Below are 9,174 nucleotides of genomic sequence, written 5' to 3'. Positions count from 1 at the left end.
GTGTGAAAATTGTTTTTAGATTGTGAGCCAACAATTAAGAGTTATACCGACCCAAGGTCTTTATGAGCATTTCCTATCCTTATGAGGGTAAAACTGTCCTTATTATTGAGAAATAAGTAGTTTTATCCTTTGGATGTTTAAGGGTCATCGTAGGGTCATCGATAGGTCATTGAAGGCAACAGTTACGAGGATATCTTAGCATTCGAAGGGACTATCATCTTTTAACCGTAGGCAACATCGGAGGGTCATCGAGGGACAAAGTTGTATATTCGAAGGCAACATCCGAGGGACTATAATTTATTTTATGATGATTTAACCGAAGGGTCTTTGCTAAGGGTATCCCCACGTTCGCGGGACATGACCGTAATATCGTAATCGTAAGGCAACAAAGAGAGGTCCAAGATCACTTATTCAAAGGCAAAGTTTTACAATTAATTATATAATTAGGATGAAACTCCACATTAAAATTATTAAAAATATATATTAAAAAATTAATACATTAGAAATTAATACATTAAAAATTAATTTAGGGTGAAACTCCACAAGGGTATCCCACAAATAAAGTGGAATACCTAGCCAATAACCTTTTCCTGGGATATGTGAACCTTTACAAAACTCAAAAAAAGAAACATGTCAGAACACCAAATCAGGGTGCAATCGAAGATTACACCGGAGAAATATCACAACAATAAATAGGATAGGATGAATAATGCATGGCTATGATAAAACATAAAAAAACAGAATAGAAAAGTCAGCTACTGTCTCGTTCGCCTCTGCCTCGCCTAGCGAAGGCCAGGCGAATACTCGCCCCAGGCTCGCCTAGCGAGGTGCTAGCGAGCGGCCACGGATTTTGAATTTGAAAACAGCCCCACGTTAGGAACTTTGAATTTTATGGCATTTTATCACAGGAATAACATGATCAAACATTCAGGGTATTCAGGCATATTTAAATTCCCATACGAAAGCAAATTATATATCAACATTTAATCATGATGCATTATATATGTAGATATGGCCAATTGAAAGTATAAACAATAGAGATACGCAAACCTGTTTGCCAATTCAAGGTTGAAGGGATTGACCACTTGTAGTATCGGAATAAGTTAGGCAGCGGGAATTGGACGGCGATGGCTTCGGTGCAGATGGGCTGCCTTCAGGGTTTCTTTACTCTGAATTCTCCGGGTAGGCAGGGTTCCTATGCCAAACTTCTATTCGTTCTTCTCTGTTCTCCTCCTCTTTTTTTTTCAGTGAATCTCCCAGTGTAACTCCAAGTGTAACTCCCCTACTGAAACTTCAGTATTTATAGACTAATTTCGTGGGTAATGGGCTTGGAATGAGGGAGACCCAAGTCCAAAATAATTTGTTATATTTTATTTTTTTTATTTATTTTAATTATTTAATTAATTAATTAATTAATTAATTAATTAAAAAAAAATTTCTCTTTTTTTTTTTTTTTTTTTTTTTTTTTTTTTTTTTTGGGCTCAGAATGAAGCCCGAAATTTTTGTTGTCTGTCAGCTTCGCTAGGCGAGCGCGTAGCGAACAGGCCAGTTTGGGCCATTTTCTGGATTGGGCCATCCGTGAGCTGGGCCTTTGTTTCTTCAAGATCAGTGTTATATATGAGTCGGAATGCCTTGCAAAATGTCTTGAAATATTAATGGGCAAATTTTGGGGTATGACAGAATGTTAAATTTATTTTTGCCAAATTACACGTTTTGGTGTCTGCTTCTGGTTCTGGTGTGTAAATGTTCCGAAAATGTATCTACAGAAATATATCGGATATGCATATTCAGAATTAAATAAACCCAACTTGTAGGACATCACTTAAAATGACCTATGTTGAGTGTGTATTGGATGCATCCGAAGATGCATCTCTAAAAATTGGGGGACATTTTTATATTTTTGCATGGTGCATAAGAAACATATAGTGTGCATTAAGAAATCCCTTAATAAAAGTGACTTGCTTATGGAAAATTCTTTTTCCACTCTTTGGACTAATGGAAAATGCTCTTTCCACTCTTTGTGCGCTCCTACACCACCGTGAAAAGTCTATAATATCCTTAGTATTCAGAGATGCATCTTTGGACGCACCTTTTTTTAGCCATTTTATGTTAATATTTAATTTGGAGATGCATCTATGTATGTCTTAAAAGTGTGCCCGAATATGCATCTTCGTAAATACCATTTATTTTAATATCATGTTAGTGATCTGAAGATGCATCTCTGGACGCTTTTCTTTCATATTCCGCGCCAAACCCTTTCCTCTTCCTCCTTCTTCATTTTCTCGAAAGTTCTAAAAAAATATTCCACCTCTCTATGTTCCTTGCATTGAAGCATATCTTCCTTGCATTGAAGCATCAATGTAACTCTTTCTCATCCTTTCCAACGTATCATAACATCCAAGGTTCTTCTTCTCATCAATCAATTTCATTTGGTAAGTTTTTTTAAATTTTCTCTTCTTTTTATGTTTTGATTTCTAGTTAGTCTTTTAAGATACATTAGCTATTTTAGGCATTTCAGGTAGTAGTGTAAACAAATTGGTAGGTTATAACAACATGCATTAAGGTTTTTTTATAACTATTAGAGCAAACAATGGGTTTCTTTCATGGGACCAAAAGGCCACAAGTTGCTTATAACGCGTTTGAACGTGCATCTACTTCGCTCCATCGATCGTCTGGTTCTCGTAGCCGACTCTCTTAGGCCTCTCAGGCATATGATGCAGTATAACCTGAAATTCTTAAAGCCCCTATTGACCTTGAAGCCTAGAAGGAAGCCGCAACTGATCTCCATGCCCCATTAGAAAGTTACCCAGAAGGGCCGTTTGGCACCTCCTTATTTCATCATTATGCAGTCCATGGTGCTAGACATATCTGGCATGGAGAGATGTATTTCTTTTCTTTTGTAATATATATGTTGTCAACTAATGAAATTCATACTGATGGTTATGTTTTCTTTTCACAAGAGAGTGATTATTTGAAATTGATTAACCATGATAGGAAGATTTTGGAGCTGGAAAAACCCACTGCCCCTTGGTTCGTTGATATTATCCGTTATTCTAGGCTTGCTGATTTATATTCTTCTACTTACATGACCATAAACCACGACATCCAGGCGACTTTTGTTGAGAGGTGACAGTTAGAGACGTCATCTTTCCACTACTTATAGTCTAGATAACAATCACCTTGGATGAGGTCTCATGACTTCTGCATCTTCCCATCAAAGGGAGATTACTAGACCACAAAACAACTGGGCGAGAGGAATGCGTCGACTTGATAGTCACCCATTTGGTGGCTGACCCAGGATGCACATGAGGCATATGCCACTAGAGGTGCTTATGTCAGGTTTAGTGTTTTGGAAAAGATTTATAAAAAACATGTACAGTGGGCCCTGTATGATGTAGGCGATGATATGCAGGTTGAGTACCGTCGACATTGCGTATTGAGGTGTTACCTCTTGTTCCTAGTTGACATGTCAATGTTTGTGAACAAAATTGCAACATATGTCGATGTGGTCTACCTTAAGTACTTCATCGACCTGAATGAGATTCACGAGTACAGCTGGGGGGCCGCCTATTTGGTCTACATGTACTCGAAGATGGGTGAGAATTGTCTTTGGAAGACAAAGTAGATGGCATGGAGCTGCACGCTTCTTACGGTTATGTTACTAATATTTTCATAATTCATTTTTTACACTTGTTATTAATATTGTATCTGAACCATTTTAGGGATGAATCATTTCCCACTTCCCTCGCATCACCGGTTGGGAAGATGTGCCTGCCTATGATGACGACTAGCCATGTGCAGCCGCTTTTGTTATGTATAAGGGGAATGGTACGGTCGAGCTATTCAAAGTCTCTCTTGACTGTATGGTACCAAATGAAGTTTGCTTTTGCCCATACGAGGGTCACCGACAACACATCGGTTTGACATCATTTCCTTATACTTTGGATGGATGGCATTTGGGTCATCTCTTATGTATCCCAATCTTCTGAAGCGAGTAATGCGCCAATTTTTCTACTTACAAATCATTATGAGACCTCCCCATGAGTCACTCCTTCAGGTGCCCTCCACAGAGATCTACAACGTTGTTGGATGATTTCAAGAGTCACCTGGTACCAGGGGAGTATCGTTAAGAGCTAGCTCATGTACACTGGGACTATGCTGATGGCTACTTGACATGGTTCTATATGATGTCATACCCTATCATGACACCTGACGCTCCTAGAGGACCATTTAGGTCAACTAACTTGGAGGTACTTAAGGTTCAAGATGAGTAGACCGAGAGCTTGGCGACTGTTTTTCAGCGTGTTGCAGAGATGGGTAGAGGAGCCATACAAGCAGGACTATTTGAGGATGACACTTCCCAAAAGGCCCATGTGGAAACCATGGTTGTCGAGTTACAGAATATTGTGAAGTATAGGCGGCGGATGAGGCAAGGGGTTAGACACACCCAATAGTTAGTTTATGTTTGGATGTTTTACTTTTTTGTATTTTTGGACAAATGTTATGTACTAAATTATGTTTTGGATTATTGTATGCTTTTCTTCCATTTAACTACATTTTACATGGATTTTACTTTGATTTTACTATAATACAAGTTGGTTGTAAAAAATTACGATGTTGTGACAATGGTGATGCTCTGAAATAATTCAGAGGGATATCCAGAGATATATCTCCAAAATAAATCACCTTTCCAAGACCTTTCAGGGAACATTTCGGAGTTGCAACTCCAGATACGCCCAAATAATATACATAGATGCATCTCCATACCATATTAGTTCAAACTCGGGTGGACCTCATATTTAGCGCAGTTTGCTGGGACTTTGGTGCGTCTGAATGGTTTTTCAAGGGTGTGGTATGACAATATAAGGGTGAAAATAGAAATTCCCTTGGTTATTGTATTCTTAGTGGTGTTCACACACTCTATTCAAAATACAAGAAGGTCTCTAAAATACGGAGATGTATTTCTAGACGCATTAAAAGTATACACGATATTATTTTGTAAGTGAGTCACACCCTCACTTTGTCATAAATTAGTACGGAGATGCATCTCCATAAAAAATATGGAAGTATACTTTCAAACATGTTTTGAGTCATATTAATGCGTCAGACCTTCTCCATTCCTCATTTTCAGTAAAACATCCTTTAAGTCAAAGAAAAACGTGTGCGTAAGAACCTCCCAAATCCACCATTTTCAACCTTGCTCAAACTTTATACTACATTGTGTCTAATCCAAAAGCTTTATCAATCACTACTCATGTCCATTAAATCCAAGAGCTCCCACTTCTTACATTTGGCAATTTTTTTTCATTTTCCTCATATTTATTTATTTGTGATGCATGTTACTAAATAGGTTGTTTAAGCTACATTAGGTTGTAGTTACACTAATTTATTAGGTAGTTTATTGAGACATGCATTGACATTTAGAGCATCGGGCATAAGGCATTATGCCTTTTCTACTATTTTCTGCATTTCAAGAAAATACGAAGTGCACATCTACATTTTTTCTGAATTTGATTTTTCATAAATACGAAAGTGCACTTCCGTATTTTGTTTGAATTTGATTTTCCAAAAACACGACAATGTATTTTTGTATTTTGTCTGCATAGTTTGATTTTGAATGTCTTTCATTTGGGTTTGATTTTGTTTGCTTTGTCTGGTTTAATTATAGGTAAAATGGTTGACAACCAAGATCGATTAAGGCACATTAGAGTGTGCAAACATGCATTTGTTTGCAGGGATATGGCTAGACCCTCGCGACCATCGATTGATGCCAATTCATTTGATACGGGACCATCCACTTATGGATTTCAAGTGTCTCCAACTTCTTCTTCCTGGAGGGAAGTGTCACCTCCTGCTACCTCGGAAGCCCACCAGTTCATGTTGATGCACATGCTGCCAATATTCTTGAGTCTTTTAGAGGAGACCCATATGCAGCTTCACTACTGCCTTTGTATGCAAACCATGCTGCCAGACACATGTAGGATGGAGAGGTAAAATATATTAGTATTTATTCTTTGAAACACATGTGTTATAGTATTTGAACTTTCTAACGATGATGATTTTTTTTTGAAGTACTGTGATGCTTTAAAATGCATTAACCATAGTAGGAAAATTGCGAAGTTGCGGCAGCCCGAGGAGCAAAAATTTCATGATGTCATGTACCTATCTAGGATGCAAAATTTATGCAAGACTGGTTATAATGTTACTAACCATGGTATGTTGTCAGCTTTTGTTAAGAGATGATACTCAGAGATGCCATCTTTTCATCTTCCACATGGTGAGATATCCATCACATTGGATTTGTGTCATCCATGCTACATCTTCTGATCAGGGGAAAATTGTTAGACCATTTCAGAACGACCAGACCTGATGCACTAGACATGATTGTGACCTATTTGGGAGCTGACCCAGGTGATACCCAAAAGGATATGGATGACACAAGGAGATTAGTAGATCATATATTTGCTACACACCGTATGATGATCACCGTCAGACACGTCCCTTGGATTACATAGCCCTATAATCTGAGTTGTTGACGAATGGGTCACATATGATATATCCATAGTTGCTTAGGAGAGTCATGCTTAAGTTCATGCTTCTACAAAGGTGTTCCAGGAGACCCTTTTGTGTCTACTCTTCGCACTATGGTCCGCAAAGATGTTGATATGATGTTTGATGATTTATATAATTAATTGGTATTAGAGGAAGCACAAAGTGTGCTAGATCCTCAATGATAGAGTAATGCATTTGACTACATCAAATAGTATTTAAGAGTGTCACATCCTTAGATGACATCAAATTCTCACGGAGATCTACCTAGGCCAACTCATTAGGAGATATTAGAGGGGAAATAGGCTAATGTTGATCATGTCTTGATGTTTTACACGCATGTCATCGTATTATAGATATTGCGTGAGTGGGTATATAGAGATGAAAGTTTCTGGAAGACAATCCTTTGAGGGATACTATAGATGCCATTTTATCTGAGGCACGAAAGACGTTGTTGTACATGAGGCAGAGAAGGATTAGGGGGCCAAATATATCTAGTAGTTCACTTTTATTCTATTTTGATAATATTTGTATTATGATTTGTATTTTGTCAAAAATGACGTTTGACTATAGATTTTGAATTAATTATAATATATGACATTTTAATTGAATTACATCAATGTATGGTTTAATTAATAACAAATTTATTTTTGATATTATACTTAGTATAAATGACCTATAATATAGAATTTCTTAAAAAATATTAAATTTATAACAATCTTGTTCTCAAAGGATTATTATGGAAGTATACTTCTCTATTATTCCTTGAATTGTGAAATAAACATACTACAACGGGTTTAAAATGTGTTCACGGTTATTACATAAGTGTACATACAGACTCACCATTCATATATATCGAGATGCATTTTTGAACTATTGATTTTGACAAAATAGGATGGATGACTCATTTATGAATGAATTTGTTATATTTTGAATGCGTACGAGAGTATACTTCCGTATTATGGCAAAGACATTTTCATATTTCATTAGGCCAGCTATTAATTAATAAGGGTGGAAAGAGAAAAACTCTAATACAAATATAAAGATTTTCATAATCTTATAAAGTAATAAATATAAAAAAGAAAACATAAAGAGCTTTACAAATATATTCTAAAAATTAATTTAACTAACTAGTTTTATAAAGTTTCTCTTCTCTCAAAGACTTAAAAAAAATTGAAATACATTCAAACATATCTTAGAGCATAAATTTTTAAATTTTTTTTACCATTGAAGCGGTACATATAAAATTTTTGTTGCTTAAATTTTTGTGTGAATTATTTATTAATGCACTTTAAAAAATGTGTTGTTTATCATTAAAAGAACAATAAAACATTTCTAATGAGTGAAATCAAATATAAATTGGCAGAGTCAAATATAGACTATTTATCATAATCACCGTTGGATTACAATTGTGTAAAATTGCTTAAATAAGTGATTTTATCATCCCACCCCCACACTTATACTTGGTATCCCCATTGTATCATAATACATAACTATCATTATAATTAATGATATTAAAATACAACAACAGTAAATCTTTATCCCACTAGGGTACATAAATTAAATTTCATCATAATATTCCATTTAAGACTGTGTTTCTATCTGATTAGTTAATCGTGAGATCTTTTTTAATAATTTATTTTATAGTTTTTCTTGATCTTTCTCCACCTTTAGTTGTTTGACTCATCTCTATCGGATTTATTCTCCTTACAACATAATCTACATATTTTACCATACATCAAATATAATATTCTCATATATATTACACTTACTTTATTCTCATATTGATTATTAACCGCCCAACATTCTACCCGAACAACATCTCAAGTTTTTGCGGTGTCCGATAAAATTCTCCATTTTAGCCCTATTGTTTATCTTTATTTTCTTTGAATTATTTTCTGTGTTTTCTAGTTATTTGAGATTACACTCAATTATTACCCATCTCATTTTGATCTTGTCAAAGAGGGAGAAGTTGTAATGAGTCTAGTGTATTGATTTATGCCATTTTATGTTATTATGGTATGGTGTAATGTTTCACGGTGACCACGAAGAAAAATCTTGATCACACTTTACTTAATGCTCAAGTCGACTCAATTCCAATGCAATCTGTGCAAGTTTCCAAACATAAAAAATAGGGAGACTGAAGAGTCAAATATTCATATGATTTGAATAAAGAACACTTTCACAATTTTTGATTGCATATAAATTCATCTTCAACCACTAAAGAAGATTACAATGTTTGGGTTGCTTCTCAACTCTGAGGGAGTGTGAGATCTATTGTAGACGGGGTTTATTTGTTATTAATATTTGTGAAATTTTTGAGTTGCAGATTAAGAATCGAGTTGTGTGGCGTGGCTAGAATTGATAATTCAATAATATGAAAAAAAAAGTTTCTTCTCCATTGAAGACTTCATAGAATTGAGTGAAGGTTGCTACAGAAGAAGTTGTGAGTTTCTGTTCCTTCAGATAAACCAAAAGCTTAGACAAGGGACCAATACGGTCGAGTGAAATCCACTATGAAATAGAGGCTTGGAACAAATTTTGGATATGAGTAGGTGGACATTCAAGACCGAGTGAATGTCTTATGGAAATCAACTTCGTGGACTGTATACATCATAGGAAGGA

Source organism: Lathyrus oleraceus, chromosome 6 (assembly GCF_024323335.1).
Source record: "Lathyrus oleraceus cultivar Zhongwan6 chromosome 6, CAAS_Psat_ZW6_1.0, whole genome shotgun sequence".
Classification (NCBI taxonomy): Eukaryota; Viridiplantae; Streptophyta; class Magnoliopsida; order Fabales; family Fabaceae; genus Lathyrus; species Lathyrus oleraceus.
The sequence above is the reverse complement of the archived record's forward strand: the minus strand, read 5'-3'. Positions refer to the sequence as shown.